Below are 10159 nucleotides of genomic sequence, written 5' to 3'. Positions count from 1 at the left end.
TTGGAGGAGGGGTGGGGTGGTGGCAGGGATAGTTGACCCCCACCCCATTAAATTATGAGATAATGATCTATGTTTTGTTGTTGTTAGTTTTTGTTGTTGTTTTTTGCTCTTTGCTTTTTAGACAGAAAACTGCCCAAGTTTTTCACTTTAAGTGTGCATCGGATTGTCAAAATTTAATTCTGAAATGCAAAATCTCCCTTCTGTGAGAGGGGATATCTCCTTTCGATAGACTCCTTCCCCCTGCTTATTTCCTTCCACAGATATAACATACTTTGGGGAATGATAATTTCCCTTATTCTATGAAAAATGTTTTTAAGAGATATTTTTATTTGAATTCCAAAGATGAAAAGGCTTCCCTATATATGCACGATTGTTCATTTTGGAGGGCAAGAGGCATTTGCCCCGCCTCCCGAGAAAATATGGGAGGGGGAATGGTGGGGACATAAAACTTTGCCTCCAAGTATTTCCTGAGATGGAGATTTTTTTTCTTCACTTTTTTTGACAGAAAATGAATTGTCACTGAACATTTCAGCTATAGTATGCACCAGATTAAAAGGCAGAATCTCCTTTGCATTTATACCCCCTCCCCCACACTATCTTTCGTTATGTCCCCTTCCATATACGCTCAGTGCTTTTGTCCCATTTTTGTTCTATATCATCACAAAGTATGAACTAGATCTTTAATTTCAGTTCCGACATATCAAAGAAAATCCCTCTTGTTGGAGGGGGTAGTGTATCTTTCAATTAACAATCCCTCCTCGGTTTCTACCCTTAGATTTGGTACACTCCTTTTACTGATAATTTCCCAAATATTCCATCATAAATGAGTATACTAATTTTTTTTTTTTTTACATTTCTATTCTTACTGCAAAGGCTCCCTCGCATGGGAAGGATTGGGGGACAGCCCCTTTCATACCCTCCTCTCGCTGTATCAACCTCTCCTCCATGCATTGATTATGGCTACACATTTGGGTATGGACTTTTTTTTTCAAAATGGTAATTCAACACCAAGAGTGGCACGAGATCATTGAGTTGCAAACAAAAGAATGCAAAAGCTCCATAATGTGGGAGGGGGATACCTCCACCCACATCCTTCTGTCGATTGGTCTCCCTCCATAGATGGCTGATTTACTACACCTTTTTGATACAAATTTCGAGGTATTCCTTCAAAAGTGCCTGTGTGCCAGGTCGTTGAATCTCATTTCTTAAAATACAAGAGCTCTCTCGAATGGGAGTGGAATACCCTACCCTCGCCAACGCTGCGCTTGCTGGGTTCCCATCCATATAGACTTGGTACACCTTGGTGATCCATAATTTTCTAAATATTCCCCAAAACGTATGCATCAGATTCTTTAAAAAAAAAAAAAAAAAAACTTCGTCTTTGGGAGGAGGGTAGGTGAGATGCGCCCACACCCCATCAACTTCCGTATAAGTGATGACGCACACATTAAACAAGAGCTACACTGAATCACTGATTTCAGGTCTAAACCTGCAAAAATCCAATCCCCCACCCACATCCTCCCCTCCCCCTCCGCTTCATTCCTTTGCGCCATGAACTTATGCTTTTACATATTTTCCAAGTCCCCCCCCCCCCACGTGAAAACAGATCGACGCCCCTTGCTCTGTGCACATACCTGACTTAGATAATTACCTGAAAAGTTCTGCGGAATGAGTAGCCACTTTTTTGGTAACAGAAATGCATGGTTTGTAAAGCCCTACATTATAAACAATTATTAACTATTAACTATCGCAATATCAATATTAACATCCTCACATTTCATTCGAGGTATTTGACCTTGTGTGATTTTCATAGGTGAACGGTAATGGCTCGTTAATAAGCAGGGCCTACGAGTGCTCTCTAGAACATCATCATGTTTACCATTGATGATGCCAAACTATTCTCATATTTTGAGGTCATTGACCTCTCGAGATCATCAGAGGTCAAAGGCAGAAACTTGTCTGTGTGCCTTGGAATATGAAGACGATGTCATTGTACACAGATATGCTTGTTTTGTACATCTTTACCATGTTTGACACCTATGATGTCATACTTCAGTATTCTGATATTCTGAGGTCATTGACCTCTCAAGGTCATCAGAGGTCAAAGGTAGAAACCTGTCAATGCTCTGTGGAATCAGAAAATGGTTTCCCTGAAGTATAGATGCATGTTTAGTGAATCATAACCACATATATCATTCACAAATGTCTAAAAACATCGATATTTTGATATTTAAAGTTCATTGACCTCTGGAGGTCATCAGAGGTCAAAGGTAAAAACCTGTCAGTGCTCTGTTGAATCTGGAAATGATTTCTCTGTGGTATAAATGCATGTTTAGTGCAACATAACCACATATATCATTCGCAAATGTCTAAAAACATCGATTTTCTGATATCTAAAGTACATTGACCTCTGGAGGTCATCAGAGGTCAAATCAGACTTACCTCCCGATCTTAAAATAAATCTTATGGTATGTACTAACACTGGTGAAAGTTTCATGCTTTAGTCAAATTTTGCACAATTCACGTGATTTTGAGGGCTTATCTGCTCTACTATTATAAGCGTCAATTTTGAGCCATCTGTAACGATGGACAACCACGTGTTGGAGAGGTCACTTATCCTTCGTCTGGAACCTCGCAATGGCAGTACAGAATACCGAGAACACCTGCTGGCATTGGCAACTGCTCGGATGAATACATACAGTAAATTCAACATTCTCAACAATTTCAATAATCCAGTGCTTTGCCTTGGATATTGCATGTTTACTTCTAAATAGCACCATTCATATTGTTTGTTATATTCTTTTAATGTATTGCTATGCTTGTCTCCTTCAGCAGCCTTTTGGATGGAACAGGGTTTCCATTAACATAGATCAGTCCATCGCCCTTAGAATTGTTGCTTCGGGGCCTGAGGTCTTTCGTCGTCTAGTGTTGTAGCTTTCTACAGCCATCGTGTGGATTGCATTTCGTGAGCTTCGATTAGTGAATGTCACAATGATCATCCGCCCTTGCTTTTGCTAGTCGATGAACAATATCTACGTCACCTGCGCTCACATCTACAGTGATCTTCTGGGTGATCTTTAGGATGATCTTCTCTGGGTCTTTACCCTTAACGTCTGGTACGCCGGAGATTTCAAGATTCACCCGACAGTGGTACTGGTCGAGATCATTTACTTGGTGTGTGAGATTGTCCACCCTTCTCTCCAGCTGTTAATTTTTTTTTTTTTTTTTTTTTTTTGGTTTGTTTGAGGTCATGATTTTCTGCCTCCAGTTGCTCAGTGAGTTTCTTCATTTCTTCGAATTTGGCATCGAGAAACGTAATGGAGTTCAAAGTGCCCTGTTGGCCCTCCTTGACCTCAGAAACTGCTTTCTCAAGTTGAGAAAATTTGTCATTCAGAATTCTTGAGAGATTCACTACTTCTTCCCTCAAGGAGCTAGTATCCGCCTTCTCTGCAGGTTTCTTCTTTGGGGCATCTTTTGATGTCACAACAGATCTTAACTTGCAAGACACTGAGTGCAGAATAAAGGGATGGTAGCTAGGCACGATCGGCAGTGACGAAAGAGTATGCAGGAGGGTGTATGGCTTCAGGTGACTTTTTTGTCTAATGGTCTCGAGCAAAATATCCTCCCAAAGCATCAAAAAGTAAATGGAAGAAACAGCATTATTTGCGGAGTACACGTTGGAGTCTTGTGAGCTCATGTTTTCTGTGCTGCTCAAGCTGTATGCAAACATGTAGATTTAGAAATTAATAAATAAGGTAGTTTCTTTGTTTGATGATCAGCTTGAAATAATACAAGTGCTAGCAGTACTAGCATCTTCAAAACTGATTATCAGCCCCAGAATCAGTCTCAGATATATTATTGTTGATGTTTTGGCATCTGCCGATGACCTTATGTTTATATAAGAACAATGAAGGATTTTGGGGCTGGCTGTAATCCCGGGAGCAATATAATTGCAAGTAATGTGGTCATTACTGCTTTTGGTTGTTTTGTCTCTTTGGTCTTATTGGTACTTGGTTGAATCTTGCCATTACAAGCTGACTCTCCTATTTGAGAGTTGGTTGGATGAAATGTAGTTGGGAATGAGACTTCTGTAATCTCTTTTTTTTAACAGTATGTCCTGTAGGAGAAAACATCAATTCCTTGTACTTTCTTTACTACCTTAACAAACATTTCTGTAAATGTAGTTAGTCTGATTTTTTTTTTTTTTTTTTTGGTGATGATCAGCTTGAAGTACTGTGAGTGCTAGCAGTACAAGCGCCTTCAAACCTGATTATTAGCTTCAGAATCAGTCTCAGATATATCAGTGTTGATGTTGTGGCATCTGTAGATGACATTTGATTTATATAAGGTCGATGGAAGACTTAGAGTTGGCTATAATCCTGGGAACCATTGCATTTCCTCTTAATAATTGTAAGTAATGTGGTCATTACCACTCTTACTGGTTTTGTCTATTTGGTCATATTGGTACTGGGTTGAACCTTGCCATTACAAGCTGACTCTCCCATTTGAGAGTTGGTTGGATGTAATGTAGTTGGGAGTGTGACTTACACAAACTTGTATAATCCCTTCTTTGGACTGTATGTCCTGTAGGAGAAAACATTAAATCCTTGTACTTTTTTAACTATCTTAACAAACAGTTCTGTAAATGCAGTTAGTCTGAAATTTCTTGTTTTGTGATGATCAGCTTGAAGTACTATGAGTGCTAGCAGTACAAGCATCTTCAAACCTGATTATTAGCTTCAGAATCAAGTCTTAGATATGTCAATGTTGATGTTGTGGCATCTGCTGATGACCTTATATTTATATAAGGCCGATGGAGGAGTTAGTGCCTGCCATAATCCCACAAACCATTGCATTTCCTCTGAATAATAACTGCAAGAAATGTGATCATTACTGCTCTTGCTTATTTTGTCGATTTAGTCTTATTGTACAAATTGGCAATGTCCTTATCTTATTCTGTTTTTTTTTTCAATTCCTCGTGTGAACCTGCTGTGCCCTCATCTATGCCATCTCCCTGTATATACCTCCTCCATTTTTGTAATACTTGGGGATTTGCAGAAAATCTTGCCTTGTCTCCACGTTAAAAGAAAGAAGTTCCCTCAGTACTAACTCCAGAAGCAGCTGTTCTCTTCTCCATAAGTACAATACTTCTCTCGTGAACTCCTTTCACAATCTTGAATAGACCATTTTCACTATGTATTCAAACCTTATGCGTACCTTTTAAACAAACGTTCTTGACAACCTGAAAGCATGACTGAGGTTTGTCTCACATAGCGACAACTGCAAACTGGATTCCAGCAATTGAATTTCATGTAAGAAGAGCAGGTTAATGGAATAACTCGTCTGTGTGTTTCCGAGAATGAAACATCCAAAAATCCATTATGAAAACACTCTATTCAACAATTTAGCAAGGTAAAATTGAGTGAGCCAGCTAAAATCAGTTCAGGTACAATTAATTCAAAAAAGAAATAGAATACAGAAAAATCACACTCTGGTTTGTGATTTTTCTCAGGCTTGATTTCAAGAGTCGCTTTGCAACTTTCACCCCAAATACTTGAAGTTAAGTTTCATTCACAAAGGTTCGTACGAATGCCACTGTTTGTACACATTCTAGAGTTCGCAGAGATTTGTAGGTGGTGCACAGATTCTTATGGCCTTCTTACGAATCTCATACGAACACTGTTTAATTCGCAACAACAACTTAACTCATGCCTAGCGTGTGTGACCCGCCCACAGGAGACGGAAGAATCGCAGTTCTTCCGCTGGAAAAAACGTGAACACCATGGCAGTGAGCAGAAGAAATGAACGGTTCCTTCTCTTCACAAATTCGAAGAATCGTTCACGATTCCTCTCCTCACGGCATCTTCTTTTTCACATCATAATATTAAGCAGGGTTTCGTCAACTTCCGTGACCGATGAATGAATACAATAAAACACAAAACTGAACAAATCTAGAGCAGGAAATCAGCAAGATCGGAACAACTAATAAACAAAACGTGCGTGTAGTGTAATCGATCAATCGGTTGAGGCAACCCGCACACAAAAGTGGCGATCACGCAGGTAATTTTTTTGAAAGCGCGTGCACTACTGGTATACCCGACACTGTTTGCGCATGCTCAGCTGTCCAATTAGCTCGAAAAAATTTCAGGCTAAATTCTCTTTGGGCTGATGTGAATAGGAAATGATTAAGCTTGGATTTTTATTGGGCTGATGTGAAAACACCTAATGACTAATTTGTGTAACTCAAGACCAGTTAGTCATGAGTAACAAAGTTAGTCATTACTTACAAAGGCTAGTAGTTGCTTTTTGACTAGCTTTCTGACTAAAAGTTTCTTAGTCCAGCTTCAAGTGACGAAGAAAAAGTTTTCAGTGTAGAATTGTCTCTCACCCTTCAAAATCGTGCATAGTTCGTACGGCAGCCGTAAGAAGTTAAAAAAAACATCTTGGACAAGGCCATCGACCAGGCTACGAACTTACAAACGGTCTACGAATGCTGGTTTCGTACGGCCTTCTTAAGAAGATCTCACGAAATTGTCTAAAAATTGTTATACGATGTTCGTAGCAGTTCTTAATGGTACAAACTTGTATTTGTGACCGAGCCATTAGAAAAATGCCAAAGTTTCATCACGACTGTGTTAATGGGCTCACACTGTGTTATCAACTTTTTTTAATGGAAACCTTTGATTTGACAGAGATTCTTACCTCAGAACTGACAGGTTAATATACCAGTTTCACCTTGAACAAGCTATTTCTTTAACTAAAGCAATGTTCAACTATGCAGCTGTCATCTTTAAAGTGACTATTTGAATTTTATAAATCTTTTACATTAAGTCTCAAATACATCTAAGAAGGTATTCATCTGTATCTACATGTACTATAAATTCTGATCATGTATACTATCCTGCAATGTGAGGCAAGGCGATGGCCTGCTACAGTCAAAAATTTGCCTGCTGTTGTATTACAGATCACCTCAACCAACCTGGTGTACAACATCTCATTGCAAGAAATCGCACAGTGTGAGGCAGGCTGGAGATTAAGTCAAGTGTCTTAGCATAGAGAATACATTGGTCAATGTTGCCACTAACCTGAACAGTACACCAGTCATCATTTGAATACAGTATGTGAAGGAATATAGGATAGAATATTCTTTTAGAATATGCACACTTACATGCAGCAAACACTAGCAATCAAAGTAAATTTTGAGAGTGTGTAGCATGCAAATTAAGGAGTATTACTGTTTCTATCTATGGCAAGAAAAAAAATGTGAATTCACAATGCAAGGTGTGTAGTAAATCTATGGGGTGATATTTATTTTTTGTTCAAAGATCCCCCAAGATTGAAATGTGGTTTGTTTTTCAGAAGATTCATTATTCTCAAACACACCATGTCAAATTCTCTATACATGTATTATACCTAGACATCCGTTAATCTGAAAATTGAATAGGATTCGTTAATCTGAACAGCTTGTGGGGCTTTATTCCAAAATTTCTGTATTTTGACAATTAAATAAGGTTTGTTATTCCAAAGGTTTGTTGATCTGATAATGAAATATGGTTTGGTAATGTGAAAATAAAAATGAGGTAAGTGCTGAAGAACCTTCTAAGGTATAAATGTTACTTCATTTTTGCATTGAGTAAGGACCTCATTTATTTTCGGATAAAGGAACTTTATTTCGTTTTTCAGATGAGCAAACCTGTGAGATAATGAACCTTCAGAATAATGAACTTTAACCAAACTTTCAATGTGGCAGACATTATGATAGAGGTCAAGGTAAGTTTTCTGATTCATTTATCAAAAATGTAGAGACTGAAAATAAAAGAAATAGAAGCAAGTGTGTCCTACTAGTGGGATGAGTTGTGTAATTAAGAATATATGTATGTATGTATGTTTGCATATATCTGCTCAATTCAAAGTTCAAGGAAAATTGTCAATATGTCGAAATCCATTACCATTATTTAAAAAAAAATCACAAAGAAAAATAATAAATCTGAATGGGCTTTGCTCATTTATCTGTGAAGTACAACCTTTTTGTGTATTTTGTACCATTTTTCACTGAGACTCTTTTTCTTTTAATGTAATGTTCCTTCATTTCATTGATTTTCAAATTGAGGAATAAATCATACTTTAGAATTTTTGTGAACATTTCTGTCTACAGCTAAAGGAAGAGATTATCATAAAATGGTCACTATCATCACTTTGTAAATTATCCTTAATTAAACAGTGAGAAATTAGGAAGAAGTTCAACCTGACAACAATACTATTCAACATGTTTGCATTGTGTGTGTGTGTGTGTGTGTGTGTGTGTGTGTGTGTGTGTGTGTGATATTGTGTGTCTGTGTATGTGTGTGCCTGTTTAGATGGAGATTTTTTGATTTGCACAGCTCTGTGATTTATTCCAGGAAAGTTCATAGAGAATTCATCCACTGTAGGCATAATATGAAGCAAAGAAAAATAATTCTATATGAAATTATATACATGCATGTACATACAAGTACATACAGAGAGATAAGTTAGTAGACTTGGAAAGAGACCTTTACCTAGATTCTCAAGAGAGCATAGAGAATGTTTTAATATATCTCAACTACAGGTTAATGGAATTAGAACATTTCATAAAATGCAACAAAAATTACAAAGGTTATTTTAATATTTCTTGTAAATCATTTTACTGCAGTGACATCACAAATGGGGGTGACAGACAGAATTTCACAAAACTTTCAAATAGTATGGAATAATTGAGCAGATTGTCCAAGTTTCCTCAAACTTTCGCTGAGATTATCACTTATCTTTCTTGGTAAATCCACATAATGTGTACATCTTGTTTGAATATGTACACTTTGTAAATGAGAACTCTCCTTTCCCATAGATTAGTATTTGAATACATGTAATGCACAGGTGGGAGTGCATTGGTGGATGTGCAGCACACTCAAGAGTATGAACAATAGTGTGACATTGCGAAAACCCAAGAGTTAGCTGCGTCCCCGCCAACGTCACGAACTTAAACCTGTGAATTATTTGGTTCATAAAATGATTCTATGAACTATCTTTCAATTTACCTCACCAAAAAATGTTAAAAACCTGGAGTTAGATCTCAACCGAAACTGCACGATACCTTTAATGGGTAAAAACCAATCAGCTACATGTAGAACTTACTCAAAAGCCAAGAAGTCCGAAGGAATGTTCCAGAGAGACTGAACACGAGCTTTGGAGGAGCAGGTGAATGAAGTACCTCATTAACTAAGCCATAGAAAAAGAAACATCCATGAATTTTGATGAATTACAGAAAATGATCTACATAATGTGTACTGCCCCCCCCCCTCCATTTTGTCACCTCTCTCTCTCTGTGTGTCTTTCTCTTTATATGATTACTGTATATTTGTTCTATGTTTGTTCTTATTATACTGCGACAAGTAGGCAGGTGTATATAACTCAACTTGGTCAATCTGCGAACTGAATTTATTCAGTTATTTTTATATATTTATTTATTTTTTATATTTGTTGCTGGCCAGGTGTAGGCGTGTGGCAAAATTTGTTTGATATTTTACAGTCGTAATATGCACAGCAAGGAAGTTGTATAGACAAGTTCGGTTTGTTTACTGTTTTTTATGATAATTTCCAACTGAGAGGCTTCAAGTACACTGTATATCTAACAAAAGGTAATTTATGCATTGACACAGCAACGCATCTGACTCATTGCGTAACCCATTAAAAGTGTTTTTGATCTTCTTTGAAAGCCCCCTATCACCCTAGTTATGGCCGCCTAAGTTACAGTGGTCTAAAGTCGGATTCATCTATAGGTTAGCTAAAGATGCCCAAGTTCAATTACAAAATGTAATTTGGGCGGAGGAGGCATTTTCATGCCCCATCCTGCCGGATGCCTGCTTCAGATTGGAGATGTTGGTTCTGTATTATTCTGCCCTTGGGAGCGGCCGAGCTTTCATTCTACTCATGGATGTTTCTGTGGTAGTCGAGGAGGATGTTGTCTCGTCGGAACATGAGGCAGTAGACTTGACAGTAGGACCACAGCGCTATGGTACCTTTAACGGAACGTAGTTCATACTGGATAGCGGATCGGGGTAAGCGTCAAATTTGATATTATTTCTCCGATATATAACACATGGTGCACTGGCAGCTTTTAGGACCTGCATGAAAGTAATGCACA

The sequence above is a fragment of the Diadema antillarum genome, unplaced genomic scaffold (assembly GCF_040938485.1).
Source record: "Diadema antillarum isolate AM-2024a unplaced genomic scaffold, OU_Dant_1.0 seq00002076_RagTag, whole genome shotgun sequence".
NCBI classification, from domain to species: domain Eukaryota; kingdom Metazoa; phylum Echinodermata; class Echinoidea; order Diadematoida; family Diadematidae; genus Diadema; species Diadema antillarum.
Note: the sequence above shows the minus strand (reverse complement) of the source record.